The 8,378-nt window shown below is 35.6% G+C and overlaps 1 long non-coding RNA gene across 3 annotated transcripts; it reads left to right on the top strand.

Moving 5' to 3' along the window:
- The first annotated feature begins 2,575 nt into the window (after nucleotides 1-2,575).
- Nucleotides 2,576-5,238, top strand: LOC125504560. 3 transcript variants are annotated; one of them, XR_007281573.1, is made up of 4 exons: nucleotides 2,576-2,692; nucleotides 2,746-2,918; nucleotides 2,970-3,015; nucleotides 4,963-5,238. It is a non-coding gene; the product is annotated as an uncharacterized LOC125504560 (long non-coding RNA). The 3 variants fall into 3 exon arrangements; XR_007281572.1 differs by having other exon boundaries at nucleotides 2,576-2,701; XR_007281571.1 differs by having other exon boundaries at nucleotides 2,576-2,717; nucleotides 2,767-2,918.
- The last annotated feature ends 3,140 nt before the right edge of the window (nucleotides 5,239-8,378 follow it).

The raw sequence follows: 8,378 nt of genomic DNA, 5'->3' as shown, positions 1-8,378 counted from the left end.
AAAGTTCCAATTAGTTAAGACTAGGGATGGGACATTGATTCTCTAATATCGATAGTAGCCATCGATGTTGATATCGAAAGGTAATATCGATGTCTTAATTCAAATTCAAATTCCTTTATTCATGCTAAAAGATACAACTTTTACATACGTCAGTATAGAAACATCGAAGGCAGAACATCGATGTTTGACAACATCGATGTTCTGGTAGTTTACAGTTGCATGCAAATTTCAAATTGATTAACTTAAACTTAAATAATTTTCTTTTACTACAACTATGACATTTTAAAACAATGCATTGTTAAAAAATCGACTAAATTTACTTTTTTTAGGCCATATTTTTCGGTCAACTGACTGCAAAAACAACCTTTTTTCGGGTGCAGCTGAAACTCGACCGCGGTATCGTCTGTATCGGCGCTATCAAAGAGTTCGCCGAAAATGTTGCTATCTAGTATCAACATCACATGTCCGATGTTTTCATTTCAGGATCTAACATCACTTCAGATTCATCTAACATCAACAGCCTGTTTAACCAATTTACTCTTTTAGGTATTTTCAGAACGATATTAGATTTGCAATGGAAACATCAAGGTAACTTTTCTAAATTCATCTCTTATTCTTGACTAAATTGATGTTWTCTCTTATACCTTGAGCTAAGTGCGTCGCATAATTATCCTGTTAGGTTATAGCTTTTGATTACCGTTTGATAAATAATTCGTTATTTATTGTCAAATAAGACAATGCTTTCTCCAACGTTGTCCATAGAAAACTTAATTATATGATTTTAAAATGAAAAATTTTGAGACCAAATCCGTAACAAAAAGATTATGAAAACATGAAGCCACCTCTACTGTATAGAACTTATTTAAGGTGTCTTGCGCTGGTTAAATAAAAATTTGTAGAAATTTGCCTATGCGCTTAACGTTTTATCAAAGCCACTATATAAAACAATAAATCTATTGCACCAGAAAATTTCCTTTACACAGGGTAACGTTAGTAAACCAGAACAAGCAGGAACATTATTTTATCCTCAGTTGAATGCCCAATATTCTATGGCCCACCAAAGCTCTAAAAATCGTTTAATATTATTTTCAATTAAATTTGTTATATACATGTTTTCTTATCCCACTAATACTGTAAATATATTTACTTGTGTTAAGCTGTTGAGCTTAAAATTGGAAAGTTTGCCAGCAGGTAGACCACCTCGTGCGTTTCGCTTTTGAAATAATTCGAAATCTATTTCTTCAAACTGCTCGTCAAAGGATTACTAATATATTATATATGTATATAAATAGAAGTTTTTCAAACAGTTTGGAGTCTTGTAGTAGTGATGTTGACGATATGACTTTGCTTCATGAGGAGGTTTTCAACGTTTTGGATCATGATTTCCACCTTTCATAACTCTGACAGGCGCTGACATCGAAATGAGGCATAGATCAGGTTCGTTAGCTTAATTAATACTTTTTTCGGTAATTCTTTGAGGATCTGTAATGTGATTAAGTCGGATCCTGGAGCTTTTTTCGGATTGATATTAGTTTTTATTTCTTTAGTAACTTCAGTCAGTGACAAACGGGATTTCTGCTGTGTAATATAAGTAAGGCAATGTTTCTGCGATATCAACCGAATGAGGTTTAAATATTTCCTCAAGGTGATCTGCAAATCTTCTGGCCTTTTTCTCATTGTTTTTAGCCCAGCTTCCGTCTGCTTTTCCGCTTGGGGGACCATGAGTGATTGGTCTTTTCAGGTTTTTGGTAATTTTGGTAACCAGAACCATTAGTAAGTTTCAGTAGGAACTCGCCAATGGTGTCGTTCTTTATCTGTTTAATATTTCGTCTCAGCGGAGATGTTAGATTATTTAGTATTGTTTTATCTTGTAAGGATCTGGACTGTTGCAATTTTTTCTTCACATTTATTTTTCCGATAATAATTGCACACTTTATATAAGCTAGTTATTTTCCAGTTTTCTTTGAATTTCTGGTGTATTTTCTATGCTGAACGTTGAATACCAGCTATTAGTTTTTCCTCCTCAAAATCTAATTGTTATTGAGTGCGTACCGAGACTTAGAGAGAATTAACTCGATCTTCTAATATTATTCTAAAAATCTTTCAATCAGTCCTTTTATTAGCTAGGCCCAGATTGTTTGGCTTTGAAATGATATGTTCGCTCAGAGTCAAAACAATATGTGAAAGATCCGAATTAAGATCTAAACTGTCTTCAATTTCCATATAACAGTTTGATACATTTTTAATTATGTAAAAGTGCATCAGATGAGGAAGTTTTTCCGGATCTGAAGGCCAGTATGCAGGTTTGCCCGTTGAAACGCCTTCAAATGAACAGCTCTCGTCCGCTCGTAGCAGTTCCCTTCCTTTAGTTGTAATTAGTCTGGATGCCCAGTGCGTATATTTTACATTGTAGTCACCGCTTATTATAAATCGGTCTCCTAGATGTTTTCCTAGAAAAGTTCTTCATATCTTCCCATTTGATGTGTTTTGGAGGACTATACACACTAGCCACGTTATGTTACTATTATTGATTATAATTTTTGATTTGTAATGTGAAATTTTCTTTCAGTTTTATAACCAGTTTAACGGTTAAGCTGACAAAGAAAACATGTCAATTATTATAATATCAAGATATAAACAAACAACGATTTCGGCGCGCTACATTACAAGATGTTTAATCAGAAACGACTTGGTAAAACTTGTGTGTTAGCACCAAGGTAGCAACGGTAATATAGTTTTCATCAGTTTAACGTCTTAGATCCTTAGTTAATCCCGGATGTCGGGATTTGTGATTCTCTCACATATACGTGCAGTCTTTTCCTAATGGAGAAATTATAACGAAAACAAGGGATGACAAACTTTTCACCGAAATATGGAAAGATAATTCCTTCCAAACTAAACGCCCTATTTAATGTGAGGTATTTGATAAAGTACGTTATTTAACTTCTCAGTTTGCACCTAATTTTTAGGAGAGGAGAGTGGACGAGGAAAGTGTGAACCAGATAATTATAAATGGTAAGTACGAAACGGTAAGAACTAATTATTTAAGAAGTAATTTTCCCGACGATTTTATGAATCGCAATTACAAGGTTTTTAAGAAAATTATTATATTTTGAATGTTAGTTATTTTTTGTAATTAGTTTTTGTAATGAGTACCCAATTAAAAATATATTATAAATGTGACTAAAAATTATACAGGGTGATTCAAAATTGGCGTCATTCGTTTTAAGGTGTAATATGGGCTCACTTGGAAGGTGCGAGAAAAATATTTAAAAAAATTTGTCGATAATTTCTAGAAGATATTAACAGTTGAAAATCGAATTACAACTTTGTTATTAAGCATTATTTAGAAAGTGTTCCATGTTTAATTAGAATACTTAAGCATTCAAAAAGCAAAATTACGATCTTTGCTTCAAATTACGAAAATTTTTGATATCAAAAAAGTTCTGTTCTACAATTTTGTGATAAAAAATCACAGCGGCAATGATGTTTTCTGTCATTAACAGGTAGTTACAGGTGGATAGCCCTTGTCAATAAAAACAATAATTTGTCAAACTGTGACTTACTTAGAATTTCCTTTCACGAATTTGCGGATATGCGATTAGTTCAGGGGAAATGTTACARTAACATAGCAGAAGCTGTAAGAATTCACGCCAACAAAGGGCGAGGAGAATGGTTCCAGGGAGACAGCGGACGACAATAGATGTTGGAGTTCCAGACACAGGGGAACAAGTGTTGGACATAATTGCAGCAGAGCCTTCCAGKKGCACTCAGAGYATTGCACAACCACTGAYACTTTYCGAGGCTCCAACTAAATACTGAGCAAGGGCTACATTCCTACTACGTATGTAATACGAACTCGAATACGAGAAGCTGCTCGAGAAAAGTGCATAATAAGGTGATTACACAGGCACTTGTTTGGAGTTTGAGATTCAACGATTCCTGTTGAATTGACCGTTTATCCTTGTTAAGCTGCTCGAGAAGAGTAGATAATTAGGTGATTACACAGGCACTAACTTGTTTGGAGTTAAAGAGGCAAATGTATGTTTCTTTTGTAAAAATATCAATTCGAGGTTATGAGGACAATAATTGACATTTCGAAAAAGTTCGTTCAGACATTCAACGAATCCTGTTGAATTTACCGTTTATCCTTGCCTATTTTATTGTCACTTTCTCTATTTATCCATGGTTACCGGAGTTTTAAATAATTACGAAGCAACAGGTATTTACGTAATGTTAATTAGGCAGGTTACCTTAAAAAACATTGTTGCCGTTTTTTTAAATATATTTTTTAGCAAATTTCTCAATTTTTAATATTAATTTTTTCTTTTATTTAATTATTTTTTAATTTTTTTTCTGTATTAAAACACCGAAAGACAACACCTCCAGAGGAATGACGAAAATTTGGAATCACCCTGTAAATACAGAATTGGAATTTGTCTGGTTATTTATAGACTGCTTTATGAATTATTCTACTATCAGATTTTGTGGTAAACTAAAACACAAACCCTACAGGTAGAAATATTTTGGAAATATGTTTATACCTGCAGAACTAGTCGAAACTTTTGAAATTATTTTYGAAACCATTCTTGTTCCACGAATATCAGGTGCAACGTTTTGCATATCAGATAAAATTATTTCAACATATTATTTATATTTACATTATATATATTTACATAAGTTGGAGTTACAAATAATTTCTATATGAGGTGTCTGACCCCTCCCTACTATAAAGATCTTCTATAGGAAAATCGGGTTAAGTTTTAAAAAAATATTCGTTTTTAATCAAAAACATTAACGGAAGAAAGCAACATGCAAAAGTTATTATGTCAATGCTTGAAATAGAAGCATTATGATCATTACCAAAATACCACTTCTAGGCAGTCTAAAAGCTATTAAATAATTATGTTACAAATACTATTTCCTCAGCGTATCTGTCTTTCACGCCGCGTTTCATTTTAGACAAGAGGCAAACGAGCAAATGAAGAAGACCTCGTGGATTCTAAGCAAAATTGTGCGGTTTACACACATGTCGCTAACATGAGGGCGGTTTGTCTAGATACCGCACTGTAATATAATTTAAGACTTTGTTTGCGTTCTGGAAAGATATAAAGTGGATCCAAATACATAGATAAAACTTTGGCTTACGTTTCCGGCTTGTCATTCTGTTATCACACAATAAATTATAATTTGCTTACACATTAACCATGTGAGTAAATAAAGGGTTTATTCAGAGAGCATGTTAGCTAAATGCCTATAGTTGTTGCAGTACTACCAGTATTTTTTTTTTTTAAGATGTTAGTTGTTGTTAAACTTGTTAAAAGTAGAAAGGATTACTGACTGGTGCAGAATATCAATATTGAAACTGATTTTAAAAAGAAAATTCGGAATCGAGTAAAATACGGTCATAAAGTTTGAATGTTTTACTGAAATTCAAGCTGTTTTTAAAGCAGCCAGAAGATAATTCTGGCTAAATCTAACTATTTTTAAAAAACAACCACAACTAAAGAATTCTGAAAACATGTAGATTTCTCATGAACAAAAAAACTTTTTTTGCCTCTTGTTTTTAATCTCCGTGTTCTCAATTTAGAGACGCAGAGTGTCAAAAAGTAATTTATTTTCTGTTTATTGGCAATATTTTGCCACATTAATAGCTAATTTTTCGCATCTTACTCAAATTATTAGGCGGGTCAGTGAAAAAATCGCAATTAATTTGGCTAGTGCGTGTATATGGCTACACAAGTCTCACCTACAGGTATATACAAAGTGTCAAACCGGTCATCGGTAACCGGTCAAAACCGAGGTTACAAGTGTAGGTGCAACGGTAGCAAGGAAATAATTAAATTTAATTTCTGGACTCCAGTAGCAAGCAGAAGAAACTGGAACTGGAAAAGTGTTTCATTTTACAGGGAAACTGTTTCATTTACCGTTGGCGTTGCTAATTTAGGATCATTCATTAGGAAACGCGGCTTTCGGATTACTGGTATTGATTACCAGGTAGTCTGAGCGAGTACGAGTAGGAGAGTATTGGGCTTCGGAGTCGAAGATTAGTATGGATGACTAGATTTTCCGAGAACGATTACTGATTACTTGAATACTCCTTTGGTAGCTTGGTTCGGTATTTCTTATTTCGGATACTGATGAGTAACGAGTACTCGAATACCGATTAGTTGCTTTTTTCCCACCACTAATTAGTCGTGATTCAACACATTGACCTTGTGATTGAACAGCTATTATTTCTACGATCCCGGGAGAGGATAGACTGTTATAGGGTTTGGCAAACTGTGCCTTACGCCAGCTATTAAGTTTTGTTCAACCTCCTTGACCCCCGAGAAAGYCAGGCTCTAACCTTTAATCCTTCAGCCAACAATTAATCCTTTCCATATCCCYACCTACTCGCCATCCCGCTAGATAAGCGTGTCGTTTTAATYACAACCACCTTGCAACCCSACGGAAATGTCGAATAAAAAAAAACTACCCCAGGCGGGTAGAGCAAAATGCTTGTAATCTCGCACTGCAACATCAATCTGCCTCATGGATTCTGGGTGAGCCAAAAGTTCGATACATATTGAAAGGCAAAAGAAGAACTTACTGGTTGCCACATACAACATCCGAACTATGCGACTAGAAGAACATCTGGAGGCTCTTGAAACGGAGCTTCAAGACATATGATCATATGACTGTGTGAGACAAGAATGCCAGGGGAGACATCTACCGTGCTAAAGCACTAAAGTCGGGAGATCAACTTTTACAAAGAAACTCCGCCCACCACCATCATTTGGGGGGAGTAGCTCTTCTCGTCCATAATAGGCTCAAACACCAAATTACCAGCAGCAGAGCGATATCAGACCAAGTTATCTACATCGATCTAAAGCTAAACGCAAAACGCAGCATAAAGATCATCCAAATATATGCACCGACATCAGCCTCCGCAGAAGAGAAAGTGAAACAGTTCTACAAAGATCTCTCGACTGCTAAGAGCTTGGGCGAGCAAAACACACGCCAATCCTAGGCGATTTCAAAGCTGAAACTAGACAGAAACAAGTGGGAGACCCGRCCAACMTTGATTCATACGGTCTGAGCACAAGAMACGACAGGRRATAGTTACTATTAGAATTCATAAACAAAGAGAAGACGCTACAAGACCGAGACTTTAACATCCTATTCCACAAAAATAACCAAAAGCATCCAAACCTCAGTTAAACAAGTAAACTCAATACAAAAAAGTACGCCATCAAAGCTTAGAGCAACCACAATAAATCTGCAAATGACTCGAAGAGAGATAGATAGAGGTTCTCCAGGCTACAGAGCGATTGACATACAAGGAAAGAGAAATATAAGGAATGGTCTAAGAAACAATAACACTCATCAATTGAACAGCAAGCAATTGAAGACATCTTTACATGAAGGAATTGAAATGCAGTATGACAAGAGGAAAACAGACCATACGAAAAATACCAGAGATCGACACATCTAAACTAGAGGAGACACTGAGATCTATAAAAAACCGCAAGGCTTGAGGAGAAGGCCGCATAACGAAAGAAATGCTAAAAAAAGAGGAGCAACACTGCAAAAATAAATCCTGATCCTGCGCAATAAGTGTGGAGAGAGCCGCATCCCAGAAGCATAGAGAAACGCCGAGGTTAAAATCCTATTTAAGAAAGAAGACTGTAGCAACATCTAAAGTAACAGGTGCATCAGGCTCCTATCTAGCTTGTACGAGTTACTTAGCAAGATCCCGACCAGACACCGGAGTAAAAAAGTAGATTTCCACCAACCCATAGAAGACGCGAGATTTAGAAAAGGCTATAGTATCACCGACTATTCCCATACTGATGGAGAAAAGTAGGGAACACAATGTACCTCTTCGGCTTGGGTTCGTCGACTATCAAAAGGCATTTGACTCGGTAGAAGAATTTATTTCCATTTCAGCCGTTCTCTATCCATTGAATATAGGACTCTTTCAGTTTTTTTAGAATAGGTAGAAGAATGGACCGTACTAAATGAATTGGATAAAGCTAGTGACGACTCACGATTTTCCACTCTAATAAAGAACTGTTACGAAAATGACACTTTTCGTAGCAGCTCCGCATAAACGGAGGAGTAAGACAAAGACTCAATATCCCCAAAACTTTTCACCTAGGCTTTGGGAGGAGTTTTGAAGACCTTGGATTGAGTGTCAAAAGGCATTAACATTGACGGAAAGTAATTGAGCCAACTACGTTTTGCAGACGACATTGTCTTGTTTCGCAGGGATGATCAGGAGCTCACCAACATGTTAAAGGAGTTAAAAGATGAATCAATAGCAGTAGGGCTTCAGATGAATTTAGATAAGACCAATATCATGAGTTCTTATAACACGCAGATCATCCTAGACA

This window comes from Dendroctonus ponderosae, unplaced genomic scaffold, assembly GCF_020466585.1.
Source record: "Dendroctonus ponderosae isolate FM_Combo_2020 unplaced genomic scaffold, Dpon_F_20191213v2 Dpon_F_20191213_5, whole genome shotgun sequence".
Lineage (NCBI taxonomy): Eukaryota > Metazoa > Arthropoda > Insecta > Coleoptera > Curculionidae > Dendroctonus > Dendroctonus ponderosae.
Note: the sequence above shows the minus strand (reverse complement) of the source record. Positions and strands in the feature narration are given on the sequence as shown.